This window comes from Ascaphus truei, chromosome 1, assembly GCF_040206685.1.
Source record: "Ascaphus truei isolate aAscTru1 chromosome 1, aAscTru1.hap1, whole genome shotgun sequence".
NCBI classification, from domain to species: Eukaryota; Metazoa; Chordata; class Amphibia; order Anura; family Ascaphidae; genus Ascaphus; species Ascaphus truei.
Window position 1 is genome coordinate 48,378,795 of NC_134483.1, and position 18,852 is coordinate 48,397,646.

General features: G+C 48.5%; 1 long non-coding RNA gene across 1 annotated transcript in view; it reads left to right on the forward strand.

Annotated features, from left to right (window-relative positions):
* The first annotated feature begins 5,552 nt into the window (after nt 1-5,552).
* The window catches only part of LOC142468989 (uncharacterized), a 30,529-nt gene continuing 17,229 nt past the window's right edge, over nt 5,553-18,852 (forward strand). The window contains exon 1 of the long non-coding RNA XR_012788931.1: nt 5,553-5,661. This is a non-coding gene — a long non-coding RNA (uncharacterized LOC142468989). The remainder of the gene's footprint in view (nt 5,662-18,852) is intronic.

Consider the following 18,852-nt stretch of genomic DNA (forward strand, 5'->3'; position numbering starts at 1 on the left):
CGCTCATCTCTCCCCTTCCTCCGGTCACGTCTCCCTCCCTCCACTCACCTCTCCCGGCGCTCCGCTCAGCAGCGGACCCCCTTCCTCCCTCGCACGCCGCGGGGAATAGGCAGCGGACAACCTTCCTCCCTCGCACGCCGCGGGGAACAGGCAGCGGACCCCCTTCCTCCCTCGCACGCTGCGGGGAATAGGCAGCGGACCCCCTTCCTCCCTCGCACGCCGCGGGGAACAGGCAGCGGACCCCCTTCCTCCCTCGGCCGCCGCGGGGAACAGGCAGCGGACCCCCTTCCTCCCTCGGCCACCGCGGGGAACAGGCAGCGGACCCCCTTCCTCCCTCGGCCGCCGCGGGGAACAGGCAGCGGACCCCCTTCCTCCCTCGGCCGCCGCGTGGAACAGGCAGCGAACCCCCTTCCTCCCTCGTGGCGCCTAAGATGGCGGCGCGCCCGGAAGGACCCCCTTCTTCTTCCCTCGCGGCGCCGAGTGAGAAGATGGCGGCGGCCGGAAGTAGAGGTAGGTGTCGCTGTAGGCGACGTGTGTGTGTGTGTCGCCCCCCCCCTACCTTTCACGCCCCCCCCTGCCTTTCATGCCCCCCCCCGCCTTTCACGCCCCCCCTGCCTTTCACACCCCCCCCCGCCTTTCACGCCCCCCGCCTTTCACGCCCCCCCCTGCCTTTCATGCCCCCCCCTGCCTTTCACACCCCCCCTGCCTTTCACGCCCCCCCTGCCTTTCACGCCCCCCCCCGCCTTTCACGCCCCCCCGCCTTTCACGCCCCCCCCGCCTTTCACGCCCCCCCCGCCTTTCACGCCCCCCCGCCTTTCACGCCCCCCTTGCCTTTCACGCCCCCCCCTGCCTTTCACGCCCCCCCGCCTTTCACGCCCCCCGCCTTTCACGCCCCCCCCTGCCTTTCACGCCCCCCCGCCTTTCACGCCCCCCCCTGCCTTTCATGCCCCCCCTGCCTTTCACGCCCCCCCCCCCGCCTTTCACGCCCCCCCCGCCTTTCACGCCCCCCCCCCCTGCCTTTCACGCCCCCCCTGCCTTTCACGCCCCCCGCCTTTCACGCCCCCCCTGCCTTTCACGCCCCCCCGCCTTTCACCCCCCCCCCGCCTTTCATGTCCCCTCTGCCTTTCACGCCCCCCCCGCCTTTCACGCCCCCCCTTTCACGCCTCCCCCCGGCCTTTCACGCCCCCCCTTCCTTTCACGCCCCCCCCGCCTTTCACGCCCCCCCCCTGCCTTTCACGCCCCCCCTTGCCTTTCACGCCCCCCCCTGCCTTTCACGCCCCCCCCCCTGCCTTTCACGCCCCCCCCTGCCTTTCACGCCCCCCCCCCCTGCATTTCACGCCCCCCCCTGCCTTTCACGCTCCTCCCCTGCCTTTCACGCCCCCCCTGCCTTTCACGCCCCCCCCCCTCACGGCCTCCGGGCAACGCCGGGTATATCAGCTAGTGTAATATATAAATGTTTTCATTCCCACACAATTTACATAATACATATTTAAAAATAGGTGAGGAACATCCCACATTACAGGTAAGTTACAGTTATACAATATATGTTTACATATTTCCATGATATGAGAGAAGAAAATGAGAAAACCTCAGTTTACAGCATGAACATAACTCTATACAAAATAATACATTCAATGAGAGATCCAATGGAACTAACATTTTTGAAAAATATAAACAAAAATTAAATAAAAATTTCCTTTAAATGCATAGGTATATTATAAGTATATATAGATTATCAGCCAATATATAAAATATATATATATACAGCTCAACCCCGTTATAGCGCGGTCCTCGGGGGCCACCCAATCCGACCGCGCTAGAACCGGGGTCGCAATAATTTTTTTTTTAAATGGCCGGCGCGCCCGATCGGGAGGAGGGAGGAGGGAGCCGGAAGCCGTACACGTCCCCCAGCAGCCACAAGGCCCGCCAACAGTGGCCCTCCGAGTCCAGACGCAGCCTGCTCCTTACCTCCCACCACCGGCATCCATCCCCCTCCACCGGCATCCACCTCCTCCACCGGCATCCACCTCCTCCCCCCCTGAAGCCCCCACACCTGCCTACCTGTTGCCCTGCCATTCAGAGAACCTCTGCTCCCGACCTCAGTCTGTGTGTCTCTGACACACCACTCCTACGCGGCATAACCAGTTTTTGCCCTAGCCCACGCGGCCCTCCAAGTCCCAGCCTGCTCCTCACTCACCCCCCTACCGGCATCCACACCATCCCCCCTACCGACACCCCCCCTCCTCCTCCCGATGCCAGCTCCGCTCCGATCTCAGCAGCCAACACCAAAGGTAGGGAGGGGGAGTGGGAGGGGGGGTGTCAGTGTGCTGTGAGTGCAGTGTGCTGTGAGTGCAGTGTGCTGTGAGAGTGTTCTGTGTGCTGTGAGAGTGTGCTGTGTGCTGTGAGTGTGCTGTGTGCTGTGAGAGTGTGCTGTGTGCTGTGACAGTGTGCTGTGTGCTGTGAGTGTGCTGTGAGTGTGTGCAGTGTGCAGTGAGTGCTGGTAGTGTGTGTAGTGGGCTGTGCAGTGTGCAGTGAGTGCTGGTAGCGTGTGTAATGGGCTGTGCAGTGTGCAGTGAGTGCTGGTAGTGTGCGTAGTGGGCTGTGCAGTGTGCAGTGAGTGCTGGTAGTGTGTAATGGGCTGTGCAGTGTGCAGTGAGTGCTGGTAGTGTGTGTAGTGGACTGTGCAGTGTGCAGTGAGTGCTGGTAGTGTGCATAGTGGGCTGTGCAGTGTGCAGTGTGCAGTGTGCAGTGTGCAAAAAAAATAAAAATAATTCGGGGTCCATGCTCAAACCGCGTTATAACGGGGTTGAGCTGTACTTGAATTTTCTTACATTATTTACATGAAATTATAATTACACCATAGTGCTAGCATAAAGACCATTAGCTGGTAAAGTTATCATATTAAATATCAAAAATGTTTCATGTTTGCATAATTTGTGAAACCCATCACCTCCTAAGATACTTGATGGAATGTGTTCCAGACCCAAACATTTTACAGTATGTGATTCAGGTTTTTATTATGGCATAGAGAAAAATGTTTGGATACTCCATGAGTTAAGAGGCCATTTTTAATGTTCCTCTGATATTCAATAAATCTGATTTTTAGTGGACAAATTGTTCTCTCAACATATTAATAACAATTGATGAAACCTTTAACTTTAATAGTTTCATATGTGATAGGGTGCTGGTATTTCCTATGCATTGTATTCCCATGGTCACGTGACGCGGGATATTTCAATGCATAGGAGATACTGGCACCCCTTAACGGGGCCTGTATCTCGGGAAGCAGGGGGTCCCCGAACCTCAAATCAATGCGATTCTGCTCCGGAGACCCCCTGCTCATGTACACTGTTATAAAATGTAAATTAAAAAAAAATATGGCATACATTTCAATAAATACACCTCCCCCCACCAAAAACATACAGTACAGTAATGGGCAAAATAACTATTATCCACATATGGATAATAGCTCATTTGCCCATTATTAAATCAAACATTAGCCAGTCAGTATAAATAAAGTAAATAAAAAACATTCTATTTACCCCTGGCATCATGAAGGGCATCCTCATCAGCATACTGCAGGGCCATGTATTCCGATGCCATCAAGAATACATAAAAAAAAATACAATCTAATGGCCCCTAACCCCTTAATCACCAAAGAGGTTAATAACTACTATAGTAATTAAGAGGTTAACCCCCGTCCACTGCTAGCCAACGCAAACCAAACCACAAACATGAACCTCATTCTGAGAGTACCCTTATAGCCCCCCCCCTCTCCCAACACTGCACACTATTTTCAATTTGTCCCAGTATCTGAAGAGGAGATTACACAAGCGCTCCTCAATATAAAACTAAGCAGCCAATGTGGACCTGACTTACTGCAATCTAAGTTCATAAGCCTTGGTGTCCTAGCCATTGCCAAACCAATTGCTTCGCTAGTCAACGCTATTCTGTCTGCAGGCCATATCCCTAAAACTTAGAAAACTGCCAGAGTTGTCCCAATCTTCAAAAGTGGAGACAAAAACACTCTCTCAAACTACATGTCAATCTCTCTTCTCCCAATACTATCCAAAGTCATGGAAAAATGTGTTCACTCCCAATTAAGCGATTACTATACCAAGGCAAATTTCCCTAGCCAATTCCAATCTGGCTTTCGCCCCAAACACTCAATGGTAACTACCCTGCAAAAAGTTTGCAATGAGATCCAGTGTGGAATGGAATGGGGACAACTCACCAGTGTAATATTCCTAGATTTTGCAAAGGCTTTTGATACTGTTGATCATGTTATCTTGCCTAACAAACGGATTGCAAGTGGAGAGGAGAAATTTGGCGGTTCAACTGCTCCTGAAAAGAGTGTTTGTCTGGCTGCTATGTGCCAAATAAAGTTTTTTGACCAGTAAAGAATCCCGGTCTGCTTTTTTCTTTTCTGGAGCAGTTGCACCGCCAAATTTCTCCTCTCCACTTGCAATCTACTTCTACCCCGGTTGGAGCACGCTGACATCCAGGAGCCCTTACACACTCAAACAGTGAGTTCATTCTATTATATGAGTATACCCCATACAAGTCATTCCTCGGGACAGAGGCTATTGGGGATACTCTACCACTGTGTTATTTATGTGTGATACACAAGGGGTTAAATTCCACATATGGGACAGTCTCTGAGAAGTATACAAAGTGATGTCATTTACACTTACATAACTGCATAATTGCTGGACTCTTTTGAAGTAGCGCCGCTAGGGAGCTTGGGACTCCCATTTCTCTCTCTATTGCTTAACAAACACCAGTGCACTGGAATAGGGAAGCATGCTTTAAACTGGTTTCATTCCTACCTGTCAGGTAGATCTCAACATGTGTCTATCTCAGGCACTAACTCCAACCCCCTGGATATCACCTATGGTGTCCCGCAAGGCTCTGTTCTGGGGACCCTACTCTTCTCAGTGTTCATCAATGATCTTCCAACAACTTGTAAGGGAGCTTCAATACACATGTATGCGGACGACACAATCTTATATGCACACAGCCATAGCCTCTCTGACCTTGAACACATACTTCAATCTGACTTTTTGAGACTTGAAAATATAATTTCCCAAAACAAACTGTTTTTAAACACTGACAAGACTGTAACAATGGTATTTGGGACCAAGGATACATTTTTAAAGCTTGCAATCACTTAGCTCTAGATCAGAACCAACACCAATACCGCCCAAACTCCTGTTACTAGTTTTAAATACTTGGGCATATGGTTTGACTCCCATTTAACATTTGGGATGCACTTTGATACCCTGACATCCAAAACCTATGCCAAACTAAGATGATTACCAGGGTTAACTATGCAGGAAATCCAAACAGTGCATCTAAACCTTCAACACATGTAAATGTCCATTAGAAATGTATAGGAGTAACTGGATATGTAAGGCAGCAGTTCCTCTTGCCCAACAATTGTAGGAATATATGTAGTGAGTTGGAAAAGTCACATTAACTTGATTGAAGTATAACAATCTGAGTAAGTGAGTAAACACGAACTTTGTAACATTACTCACTGTCTTCCTTGTAGGCAGAGTGGCTTGAACTGCACGGTGTGCTCCAATCCAAACAACAGCAGCACAGACAGAACAGGAAACGGGGGGCGGTGCACAGCCGAAGAAAACTCCACCAGGTAAGGTAAGTGCAGTAAAACTTCTATTTATTGGCACATATGGGTTAAAAAAAACACTCTAACGCGTTTCACGCGGGAGGCGCTTTATCTATCCCCCCTAAGTCTGCTGGTGAGAAAGTATATCACACAGCAGATGCTAATGCCAATTATCGACTATGGAGACATATTATATGGCACAGAACCCCAAACACGCCGTAGCAAACTTGATACCCTCTACAATTCAATATGCCGTTTTGTTCTCCAATGCAACTACAACACACATCACTGCGAAATGCTCAAAGAAGTAGACTTGTCATCACTTGAGTCTATGCATAAAGTACATCTTTCCTGTCTTGCCTTCAAATACTTTCTGGGCAAGCTACCTGTCCACCTGAACAAGCTCCTCACCCCCACCACATGCAGCACTTATCATCTTAGATCTGACTCCAAAAGAGGTAAAACATTTTATAAATAAATAATCAATAAATAAATAATAAATATCAGAACATAGCCCCTTATCCCCACTAGATTGTAAACTTTCCTGAGCAGGGCCCTCATTACCTTCTGTATCTGTTTGTGCTTGTTTGTCCTTATTTTGTATGTCATTCTGTTTATGTAATTTACATAACACTGTACCCCCATTGTACCGCGCTGCGGAATATGTTGGCGAATTACAAATAAATGATAATAATTTGATCATGTTATTTGGAGGTTACCCATTATCATCATTATGTTTACAGTTTATAATGTACACTTTGTAGTTCTCAGTGTAGGATAGATTTTGTAAATAAGACTCAATACATTCAAGCAAAAAAAAGGATTGAGCGCAAATATCATTTAAAAGTGAACAATGTGAACACACTTGTGTGATAGGAATATTAAATGTATACAATCCTCTGGAAATAGTGCTGCTCCAGATGTGGACTCAATCCATGTCCATAAACGATTGGCAGGAACAGAAGATCAGGAGGGCAAATAAATCCAGGTATATGTAAAAATAATAAAATATATTGCAAATTTGGTGCAATATAGCTTTATTTGCAAGTGAAATGAATAAGGAAATAGGTAACTCACTCACAAGGTCCGTGAGTGATATTAGCCGGGTTGTTATTCAGAGTAACTAACGCGTGTGTGTATCTCCAAACACTCCCGTGACGACGTCCGTCAGAACCAGACGAGTAGGTGGGAGGGACAAAGGGAGGGGATTCCCACATGTGAAAATAGAGTGGACACAAAATAGTGCAGGTTGCTTTATAATTTAAATAAGTAAAAAGTATTACACTCACAAGCAAAACTGCATACTGTATATGTAACGAACGTGCTCGCCACAAACCAGGACCGGACCACAGGGCTGAGGTGGGGATATGGAAACACCGACCTGGAGCCACGAAGCCGGGTCCGGATTGCAGAGTCTGTAGTAATGGGTATCCTGGTCAGTATTGGAGAGAGCAGCATATTTGGTATCCAGGCTGGGGTCAAGGCAGGTGGCACATGAGCGATGGTCGGAGTCACAGGCTGGGGTCGGCATCAGGGAAGGCTTCAGAATAGGGGCTTCTGCACATTGAAAACCTCTATAAGGCGAAGGCTTCAGCGCAGGGAAGGCTTCAGCATAGGGACTTCAGCACCGTGAAGAAGGTGAAGGAGAAGGCTTCAGGAAAACAGGGAAGCTTCAGCACAGGAAAGGCCTCAGGAACAGAGAAGCTTCAATGCAGGGGCTTCAGCAAAGGGAAGACCACAGGAACAGAGAAGCTTCAGCGCAGGGGCATCAGAACAGGGAAGCTGGATAGAATTCAGACGGCAAAGCAGAGGTGCTTGTGACAAGCACAGGTTTACAAAAACTATGCTCTGCCCCTTCCTGTTGGAAGAGGCTAACCCTAAATAGTATGGAGAGACAATAGGTGCAGGACTACACAGAAGGCAGTAACAAGGCAGACTGCAATGTAAGTCCAGGAACAGCTGTCGCCGATCACTTAGTCAAGGAGGAGGTTTGCCAGGAACCTCTACAGCTATGTAAGGGTGAGTTCCACCCAAACATGGACTGGAACCCTTACAATATACAGCCGTTGAGACCACCCAGGGTCAGACAATGGAGGAGAAATAGCACTCCCTCTCTCACTGGTGTTCCAGCTGCGACGGACATCCACAGGGAAAGTTAGTGATGACTAGGGACAGAAGAACCAAATCTCGGCTAGAAAAACCTCCACACAGTCCACCAGCCACTGATCTTCTGTTCAAGTCTCAATACATAACTGAATTTTAAAAGGAAATGTATGTGTAAGGATTGGGCTTCGGTCCCGTCCCCATAATGTGCCCCGTGATTAGACAGGTGACGTGCCTCACACTGAGGTTGCGCCCAGGCGTGAAGTCACCACACTTATCGGGCTTTGGCCCCGCCCCGTGATGCCACGGAGAAGCTCCCTTGCGCACTTACATGCCGGTGCCATGCTGCCAAGGACACGCACGAGGTTAACACGATTACCTTCAATTACTCCACACCTGCAGTACACTCCACCCCTGCTTACCAGTGGATGGAATACATCTGATTATTCATCCCTCACAGCCTGGTGCAGCCCTGCTATTGGCTGTCACTCCCTTATATGCTCAGCCAGCCCTCCTCCAAATTGGCTGAGGATAACCATAGCTTGTGACTCGAGCTTGCCTCAAGCAACCTTTTGTTTACCTTGCCTTGTTTCCTGCCTGCTGCTTTTCGTTGTACCTGACCCTTGCTTGTTCCTGGACCTCTGCCTTCTCTGTCCCTTGACCTCGGCTTGTATTTGGACTCCAACCTTCTATATTCCTGGACCCCGGTTACGCACTACGACTATCTGACTTCTCCAACCCCAGACCACGGCGAGTATCACGACCATCCTAACCTCTCCTACCCTGACCCAGCTACACGACTGCGACTCTGCAATCCGAACGCGGTTGCGCAGTTGTTGGTCGGTGTTTTCAAACATCCCCACCTCAGCCCTTCGGTCCCATCCTGTTTGTGGTGAGCACCCATTACAGTATGCTACTAGAAGTATGCCCTGTGGTGGAAGAACATTGCATCTCACATATGAATAACCATATGTTGGTCATTGCAATTTCTGAGATTAGACCAAAGTAACATAAGATTTTATCTGATGAAAAGACCATCTGCAAACTCATACAGAAGTGCACCTATGTCGTTTGTACAAATCTACAATGAATTTGTATTTTTCTTGGACCAATGTGAATATATACAGCCGCGGATCCTTTTATTGTCCAACATCTCCAAAAAATTTTGGGGATTTTTTCCGAATGCCACGCACTTCACCGCACTTCACCGCACTTCACCGCGTTCATGCCACATTCATACCGCATTCACGTTCATGCATTCAATATTATGAGCGCTAAAATACCGGAACAAATTCCAGAAATTTTTTTTACTGCATCTGCCCGCGGTTATCAGAGTTGCACCGATACGGCCGCAATAGGATAAAGGCGGCCGCAGCTGTATTGAGATAGTGCGCTATTGTAATGTGAATTTAAAAAGCGTATCTAAAACAATAATGAATTTTTTGTTATATATATCCATTAAAGGGAACTTTTTTGCCCATCCATAGTAAAAAGTGCAACTGAGAGTTTATGGTAGTAACAAAATATTAGGTCTCAGTGTAAAGATGGATATAGAGTTTAGTGAAATGCAATCGCTGGTTAATTTGACGAGAGCTGATTTCCTCAGAGGAAAGAAAAGAATATACATTTTTTCATTGTTCAGTTAAACTGTGTGTGATCTCATCCATATAAAAACAGCTCCAAGGCACAATCATATTTGGAGTGGGACTGTTGAGTAAGAGAATAGAATCAGAGACTTGAATTAGCAGCTTAAAATCTTTAGGTCAACATTTAGGTTTTTTTTAAAAAGCGCCTTGTGAGTTAAATCCATGGCACACATGGATATGAGCATAACAACGAGTTAATAACGGCAAATTACCTATGCATGTGCTATTCACTAAATTGCAATACCTGGAGACATTGGGCTACTGATAGATACATGGAGACTCTATATAGTCCTTTGAGATATAAACCCAGACATGCTAGTCAGTGAGCTGAGTTCTATAACCATATGTTACCAATAGATAAAGCAATAGTCAGACCCTTCTGAACCTCCGCCGCTGGGAGCCTGAGGTCTACCTGATCCGATAGGTGACAGCGCCTCCACCTGTATATGAATAATACACAACAATGTAGTAAAACAATAATACTTTACTATCAACATATAAACCGGCATAACTATGAACAACACTAATGAGGTACAGCTACCAAGCCGTAACCCCCCCACCGTGTTCCCAACACCATGTCCTCATGTATGATACAGCGCTGCCCACTAGGCTAGGTGTAAAGTTGGTGCACTTGGTGTAGTTAGGTACCTGCCGGGTGCTCCAGCAACCGGGCGCACCGACCGGAGGACAGACAGGATCCGCTGATCCAGCGATTAAGTCGACCGCGATTAATCCGACTCCGCGTGGGGTGGTATCCCACACTGTAGAGAGTCTCTATGTCTTGCGGTGGTGGTGTGGTCCCAGACCACAGGCCGCAACTGCTGCGCAGCGTTCAACTGTGTCCCTGTCACTAGTTAAGCTAGAAGGGGCAGTGTCCCTGTCTAAGGGCCTGTCCCTGTAGCAACTACAAACTAAACAGGGGAGTCGGGCCTAGCTGGGTTCTAAGGGGGTCTCTGGCCTAGTGCAGGGACCACTGGCTCCCTGTACATACACACCTTACCCTTATGCTGTCCCAGCTTCGACTGGCGTGCTCCTAAGTGCGCCAAAGGTATCAATCCCCTGAGCAGGAGAATCTGGAAGCCCTATTGGCTTTGTCGCGCCACATGATTCCCAGCCCCAATGCCTTATGGGGCTTGTAGTTTCCCACAGAGCCTGCTGCCTAATGGCCGCCTCGCGAATGCGCAATGCAATTCAATATGGCGGCGCCCTGCAGAGGGTGCCGTCTGAATTTTCGGTGATTCTGTCGCCCACTGCAACTGCCCGCAGCCCTCCCCGCAGCACCGGCGTTTGTCGGATGCACGCGCACTCCCCCGCTGGCCGGAGGTAAGGGGGCTAAAGGGAGCCCAGAGGGAGACCCTGTCACATAATATATTCAGAAATTAAACTCTTAGTAGCGCAAGTGATCAGCTAGTCATGCTCAACTTGTTGGCCACTTGGGCTGCCAGGGGTTAATATTTTCCCGTATTGAACATGATGTGCTTTTGCATTTTAATTGTAGGGTGTTTATGTTGTATGTATTAATTGCTAAACTCTTTGTTCACAGAAGGCATTCCTTGGCAATTAATTAGTAGCCTCAAGCATCAAAGCGGTTAATTTGTTTTGATCCCTGTGTTAAATTAAGCTCATCCTGTCAAAAAAAGAAGAATTAAAGCTCTAATTGATGGCCCTTATTTTGGGTACTTACAATTATATATACAATTTAACATTTTTATAATTTACTAGAATGCTTTTGAGGTCTGAACAAAAAAAAAACTAAAAGCAAAAAAACACAAAAGCAAGGCAAATCCAAACTCACTAAAACTCAACATTTCACCAGTATTAAACCCTTTCTTATTACTTATATCATGTTGCATAAATGCCTGCACATCTTTAACTATCTCTAATATTTCATTTAAATGGGTGTCTTATTTACATATTGTAGCCACATTATGATAAGCTTGACAACTACTAGAGATGTGCCAAAAGTGCTTTCTTTCTTTTCCATTTTGCGCCATTCAGCTACTGTAGATTGTTTGGCACTTGTTCTAGTTCCCTCGAACCTGCGGAGAAGTGAATCTCGACAGATTCACACATCTCTACCCACTGGGCCGAGGTAACCTCAGATCAGGCAAGTCCTAACTTCTAATTGTATTATTCTTTATCATGTCCTCTCACCTGAATTCCTCCTGCTTTTCTCTTTAAAAAATGATTACGAGAGGCGCATGCGCGACAACGGACTGAATGGCTGCTTGAACATTCAGCTCCGTTCCCAGCCGACACTTATCAATAAATAAACACGTCCAAACCTGGCGGATTCCGCTGAAAACTGACCACAAAGCCCCCGGACACCTTCAAGATGTCAAAAGGGACTCGATCAAAGCGCCCCTCCACAGTAATGACAGATTACTATAGCAAGGGAGATCAACCACGCGCCCGCAGCCATGAGGGCCTCCCACCAAGCGGGTCTGAATCGGAGGCAGAGGGAGATGAAGACAGCGGGAATAGAATTATGCGGAGGCGCGATATGCAGGAGTTTTGTGCAGATATTAAAAGATGCCTGAGAGCGGACATAAGCAGCATCGGCGCCAGGACTGACTCACTGGAGAGGAAGCTGGACACCACAGTAAAGTCTCTCCACAGAACGGACAAACAACTGGCCCAAGTAAAGGACACTATCCAAGACCTCTTAGACAAGCAGGAAGATGCCGAAAACCGAGAGCGTCGGAATAATGTGAGGATAAGGGGGATCTCAGAAGAGGAACTTGACCCGGAGGACTTTGTGGGCCGGTGGCTGACCCAACTGATGCCGGACAAGACGACCCAGGAGCTGCATCTGGACCGGTGTCACAGAGCCCTGAGATCCAGGCCACAGCAGGGAGACCCCCCGCGGGATATCATCGCCCGCATCCATTATTTTAATATAAAAGAACTATTTACCCAGCTGACCCGCAATAATCCTTCCTTTGAGTCACACAAAATTCAAGTTTTTCAGGACATCTCCCCCACCACGTTGTTAAAAAGAAAACAACTTACCCCAATTACCAAGATCCTCAGAGACGAAGGGGTTAAATATCGTTGGATTTTCCCCTTTGGGCTCCTGGTATCCAGAAACGGGGCATCTACAACAATAAAAAAAGCTGAAGATGGTGGAGCCTTCCTCACCAAACTGGGCTTGCAAGACAAAATTACAGAGGAAGTGGCGGGAAACAGATCAGCTCCGGACCCAACATGGCGGGAGGCAGGAAGATCCAACAAGAAAAACCATGCCCGCAGTCCACGGTAATAGGACTAATAAAGAGACTGGGTTCCCTCACAGTTTATGTTGACCCCCCTCCCCCCCGCTCTCCGCTCGCCTAAAAATACCCGTGGTAGCCCCACTGAGACCCCCCTCATAGCTACACCCCCCCCCACGGCATCCCCCCCCAGAGCCCAGAAGAGCCAAGGCCCTTTGGACTCACTGCACCACTTACCTGATTCCCCGACGGCAGCGGAGGTAGACTGGTGGCCATCTTGGATCAGCTCCGGTGCCCGACTGAGAGGGAGCGGCTGCGGATGACGTCAACAGGGAGGAGACTGCACTTCACGCGAGAGGTGCGCGAGAGAGACGCCACATCCAAGATGGCGGAGGTCAAGACGAGCCGGAAGGGGCGGGATCCGGAGTATGACCCTGGAAGTGGCCAAGCGCCACACGGCGCCGAGAGGAAACGGCGCAAGGGGACACGCTAATAGAGTGCACATAGGCAAGGGGATACGGGGCCCTAAGAGGTAGGACAAGCAGTTAGCACAGAGGGCAGCAGAGGCCACCCCTCGCGCGGACACCCCATAAACTGACACCCCTACTTCCGCTGCCACCCCTAATCCTCGCGCTGACACTCCTACTGCTCCCGCTGGCACTTCTCTTGCTGACACTCCCGCCCCTCCCGCAGACACCCCCACGCCCTTTGACACCCCTACTCCTCGCGCTGACACCCCTACGCCTCCCGCTGGCATTCCTCCCGCTGACACTCCTATTCATCCCGCAAACACCCCTATCCCTGCTGACACCCCTGCTCCTCCCACGGACACCTCTACAACAGCAACGGGAGCCATCTAGGTGAGGGGGGAGGGAGATAAAAGCTGGAGCACCCGCTGAAGCAGGGGTTCACACACTAATAGCGAGAGGCAAGAGACAGTAGAGAATATAGACATAGGCCGACAGGGAGACCAGAGGGGCGGGAGTTGGATGCCGCAAAGCAGGGATCTGGGAGGGTAAAGAAAACATAAGGCAAAGGCAGACAGGAAGGCATAGGGGGTGGACCCGACACGCAGACACCACAGGGGGGGAGGTTAAGTTAAGTTTAGGGTAGCTAAGCTGAACTCGGGCTAAACCAAGAGTTAAAGAGGTCGGGTAAATAATCACGGGACTTAGCAGAGTGCCTGGGCCTAGCAGGCATTACAAGAGGCAATTTGGAAAAGAGCTACAGAGGAATGGGGGCCAAGTTGAGGAAAGTTACTGATATAAGGTCAGAGTTTTAGTTTACGTGCACTATCTTAAATATGCAGGTTGTTTAAAAGTCAGGTTTGGACTAACAAAGTTGCTAGTTAATCGGCTGGGACGGCGGTCCTACAGTCGTCGTGCGTGTCTACCCTCGGGCTGGGGCAGTTGCCCTAGAACCTGAGGAAGTCCTGGGGACGAGGCGGGGCAACACGGCCCTTTGGAGAAGGAAGGAGACGGAGGGCGTGTTCCAGAGATCCGCAGTCCCACAGGCAAGGGAGAGACAGCGGTCCTATGCCGCTGATCAATCTCCCCAGTTGATATGTGTTGTTTACGTGTTTTTCCTTTGCCCTTATGTGTCCCATGTACCTACTGTGTCCACCCTCCCCCACATTGTCTCCTACACGAGTGGTCCCTCGCTGAAGCCCTGCACAGAGCTGAGTACTGCAGAGGAACAGAAACGGCTCCGTAGAGGCCCGATACACCCAAGAGCAACACTAGGAAAACAAGGTCAGTTCCCCACACCAACATGCCTCTAACCTTTATATCCCACAACACTAAGGGACTAAACTCCCCATGCAAACGAAGGATAGCACTCACTGATTACAAAAAAAAGGGAGCGGACTTCATCCTACTCCAGGAAACGCATTTCAGTACCACTAGCGCTCCCAAATATTTCGATAAACAATATAACCAAGTATTTCTATCCTCCGCTCCAGAAAAGAAAAGGGGGGTAGCAATCCTAGTCCATAATAGAGTAGGCCTAGTAGTGGATAAGGTAAAGAAAGACCGAGAGGGTAGGTTCCTAATGCTCATAGGATCCATCAATACGCTCCCCATAACAATAGCCACGCTGTATGCCCCTAACATCCATGAGGCAGAGTTCTTCACGAAGACATTCTGTGTTATAAAAAAATTTAGCGAAGGAGCCCTAATCCTAGGCGGGGACTTCAACGTGGCTATGAACCCAACCCAAGATCGCTCAGGTTCTCACAAGCGCAGAACCAATCCCTGACCTTCCGCGCAAGAGCAAGGTTTAAAGGACCTCCAACTAATAGACGCATGGAGAGAAATCCACCCGCTAGAAAAACTTTACACTTTCTATTCACACCCACATGACTCATTCAGTAGAATCGATTACTTCTTTATATCTAGCAGACTGGTCTCCGCGGTCACCCATACGGGGATCCATGATATTTCATGGTCGGACCATGCACCGATCGAGCTAAGGTGCGCGCAGATAGGGCTGGAAAGGCCAAGAGCAAATTGGAAACTAAATGACTCCCTCCTAAAGATCCCAGACCTTGAGAGAAAGATCAAAGAGGAGATTAAATACTTCTTCAGTGAAAATAAAGACAGCGTTGACTCACACATAACCCTCTGGGAGGCACACAAAGCAACACTGAGGGGGGTTTTGATTAATATGGGAGCCCGCAAGAAAAAGGAGCGCAACGCAAAAATTATTAAGGTGCAAGCAGAACTAAAACAGCACTGGGAACAACATAGGCGATCACCTGATGCAGAGACCCTGCAACAAATTAAAGACACCCAGACTAAACTGAATCTTCTGCTCACCTCCCAGGCTGAGAAAGCGTTAAGTTGGTCAAAGAGAAGATTTTTCGAGAAAGCAAACAAACCAGATACCTTATTAGCCAATATGATTAACTCCAAAACGCACAATTATAGTATCCAAGCGTTACGACGCGAATCAGGGGAAATTACTGCCAACCCCAAGCAAATTGTAGGGGAATTTAAAGATTTCTACGCGAAATTATATGACGGGGATAAAGTAACCAGATCACCAGCGAACAAGGTGGCCCTAGAGAATTTTCTGGCAAACTCACATATACCCTGCTTGAGCGGGGTGGACAGAGAGGTGATGGGTAGAGATTTTACAATGGAGGAATTACTGGAGGTTATGAAAAACCTGAAACCCTCTAAAGCCCCGGGCCCCGACGGGTACTCAAATCTTTACTACAAAAAGTTTAGGAAACAACTGGCCCCTTATTTACTACGTATGTTTAACCAAGTGTTGAACGGATCCCCGTTCCCTAGCCAAATGCTCCAAGCGTCCATTTCAGTAATACACAAGACAGGGAAAGACCCGCAGGACTGTAAAAGCTACAGACCCATATCCCTCATTAATTCGGATATCAAAATCTATTCCAAATTACTGGCCAATAGAGTGAGTCTTATCCTACCCAGACTGGTGCACCCAGATCAAGTCGGGTTTATCCAGGGTCGACAAGCATCGGATAATACCCGATGGATTATTGATCTGATAGAAATAGCCAATCACAACGATATACCAGTTATGGCGCTCAGTCTGGATGCGGAAAAAGCGTTTGACAGGATAGACTGGCCATACCTGGAGGCCACGCTTGGAGCGTTCAGAATGGGCAACAAATTAATAAAAGCTATATTTGCGCTATATTCGACCCCGTCGGCTAGGGTTACCCACCAGGGATTCGCTTCAGATCCCTTTCAAATTAAGAGTGGTACGCGACAGGGATGCCCGCTCTCCCCCCTCCTCTTTGCACTGTGTATGGAGCCGCTGGCGGCCCAGATCCGGGATAGCAAAGATATTTCAGGTATTGCCATCGGAAACCAGACGCATAAGGTGGCACTCTATGCGGATGACGTGTTCCTGATAATATCCAGGCCCCTCACCTCTTTGCCGAACCTGCTCGAATTATTGGGACGGTTCAATAGGGTCTCCGGGTTCAAAATAAATCAGAGCAAATCGGAGGCTATTAACATAAACCTCCCCAAACACGTGGAAAAATTAATTGCCCTTAACTTCAATTTCCGCTGGCAGAAACAACAAATCAAATACCTGGGGGTCAATATCACACGGACATATAATACCATCGGCCACGCCAATTTCCCGCGACTGATGCGGACCCTGAGAGAGGATCTCCATAAATGGGCTAAAAATAAAATCTCATGGATTGGCAAAATCCACTGCGTAAAAATGAATTTGCTCCCTCGCCTCTTGTATCTTTTTCAAACGCTCCCAGTGCCGTTAAATTTGAAGGAAACTCTCTCCCTCCAAACTGAGATAGATAAGTTTATCTGGGGAGGCAAAAAGGCGAGAGTGAGCAAACAGATAATGCGCACACAAACAGGGGCGGGAGGGCTAGCGGTACCTTGTTTGTTATCATACTACCGTGCGGCTCAATTATGTCAAATTGTGCAATGGCACACTAACCCCGACTCTAAAAGATGGGTCGCGTTAGAGCGAGAGGCATGCTCCCCATTGGAACTAGAGCATCTGATCTGGTACCCCAAGAAGGTGCGCAATAGCACCAAACTGCCGTTATCCTCAATGACCAACTCGCTGTCTATCTGGGCAGGCGTGAGGCTTAAGTGCGGCCTGACTAGCAGGGCATCGGGCATGACACCAATTTGGAATAACCCCCTCTTTGCTCCGGGCCAGTCCAGCACAGATTTCTCTATCTGGAAACAAAATAACATAAAGCGTTTGGTAGATTTGGAGGGGAGACAGGGCATAAATTTTTTCGAAATAGTCAAATCCGACCACCATATTCCTAATGCCGAAATCTTTAGGTACCTCCAGATCAGGGCGTTCTATCAAAAAGTTCAGCCAAAGTCCCCTATGACAAATTTCGAAAAGCTCTGTCGATCAGGGACATCCACGGTGAGACTCACATCGCAGATGTATAAGGAAGTGACCGGTTCTAGCTCGACAGTAAAGGACAAAACCAGATATATGACTCAATGGGAAACAGACCTAGGCGAGGAACTGGAGGTAGAGGACTGGAGAAAGATAGTGACGGCGACCTCCAAAAGCTCTATGTGCACAACCTTAAGGGAGAACGCATATAAGGTAATGATGCGCTGGTACCATACTCCCGCAAAATTAGCCAAATTCCTGCCCAGTTACTCCCCATTGTGTCCGAGACAATGTGGACAGCAGGCAGACTTGTTGCACATGATGTGGTCCTGCCCCAAAATCGTCCCAGTCTGGGACTCAATTAAAGACTGGTTGAACATAATTACAGGTAAACCCGTCCCATTAGACCCATGGCTGTTCCTCCTGAACAGGCCAGCAATCGGGTTCACCAAAGGGGAAAACAAACTGATAGCTCACTTTGCTATGGCGATGAGGGGGGAGACTGCAGCACGCTGGAAACAAAACATAATCCCTTCAATTCCAAACATTAGACATAGAATTTGGATGGTATGCCAGATGGAAATGCTAACAAGCTTAGTCAATGACACTGGCGAAAATTTTGAAAAAGTCTGGGCACCATGGTTAGCCCAGAAAGAAATTCGGGGAGTGGAGAGGTCCTCAATTTGGCTTTAATAGGGGCAAATGCGTTCTCCCATGAGGGAGTGCTTAACAACGGAACCTACAACACACTTAGATAGGGGCAACCCCCCCCTCCCACCCCCCCACCCCAAAACTCCGCATGACCCGGATGAGACCCACAAGACAATGAGAGAGACAAATCAGTTAAGAACCAGATGTCCTATGGGGTACACATAAAGTCCTCAGACGCAGAGGACCAGCATGGGGGAGGCAGAAGCGAAACCACGGAAGGTGACCCCCCAACTCCCATACTCCCTCCCCCCCCCTCCTTTCTCTCTTTTCTCTTTCCATTCCCCTGGTCTGTCTCCCCCCCCCCCCCCCCCCGACTCCTAGCCGGAGTTCCCCCCCCCAGTATGTCTGTCGGTCTTCCCAGTATGTCCAAAGACGTCCACCAATTTACAATGAGGATTGTCACATGCAGTAAACTGATACGGTACGCTGCCGAGAGATTATCTACTGTATGTATATTATGTACTGAACAAAATAAAAAATTTAAGTTGAAAAAAAAAAAAAAAAATGATTACGTTAGAAGTCGTTACATGCCGACCTTGACATGGTGGGCAAGGTTATTATACACTGATAAAACCTCAATTTAAATGAAATATTAGATAGAGTTTAAGATTTCCGGGTTTTATGCAGCATGACATAAGTAGTAAGAAGGGGTTAATAATGATGAAATGTT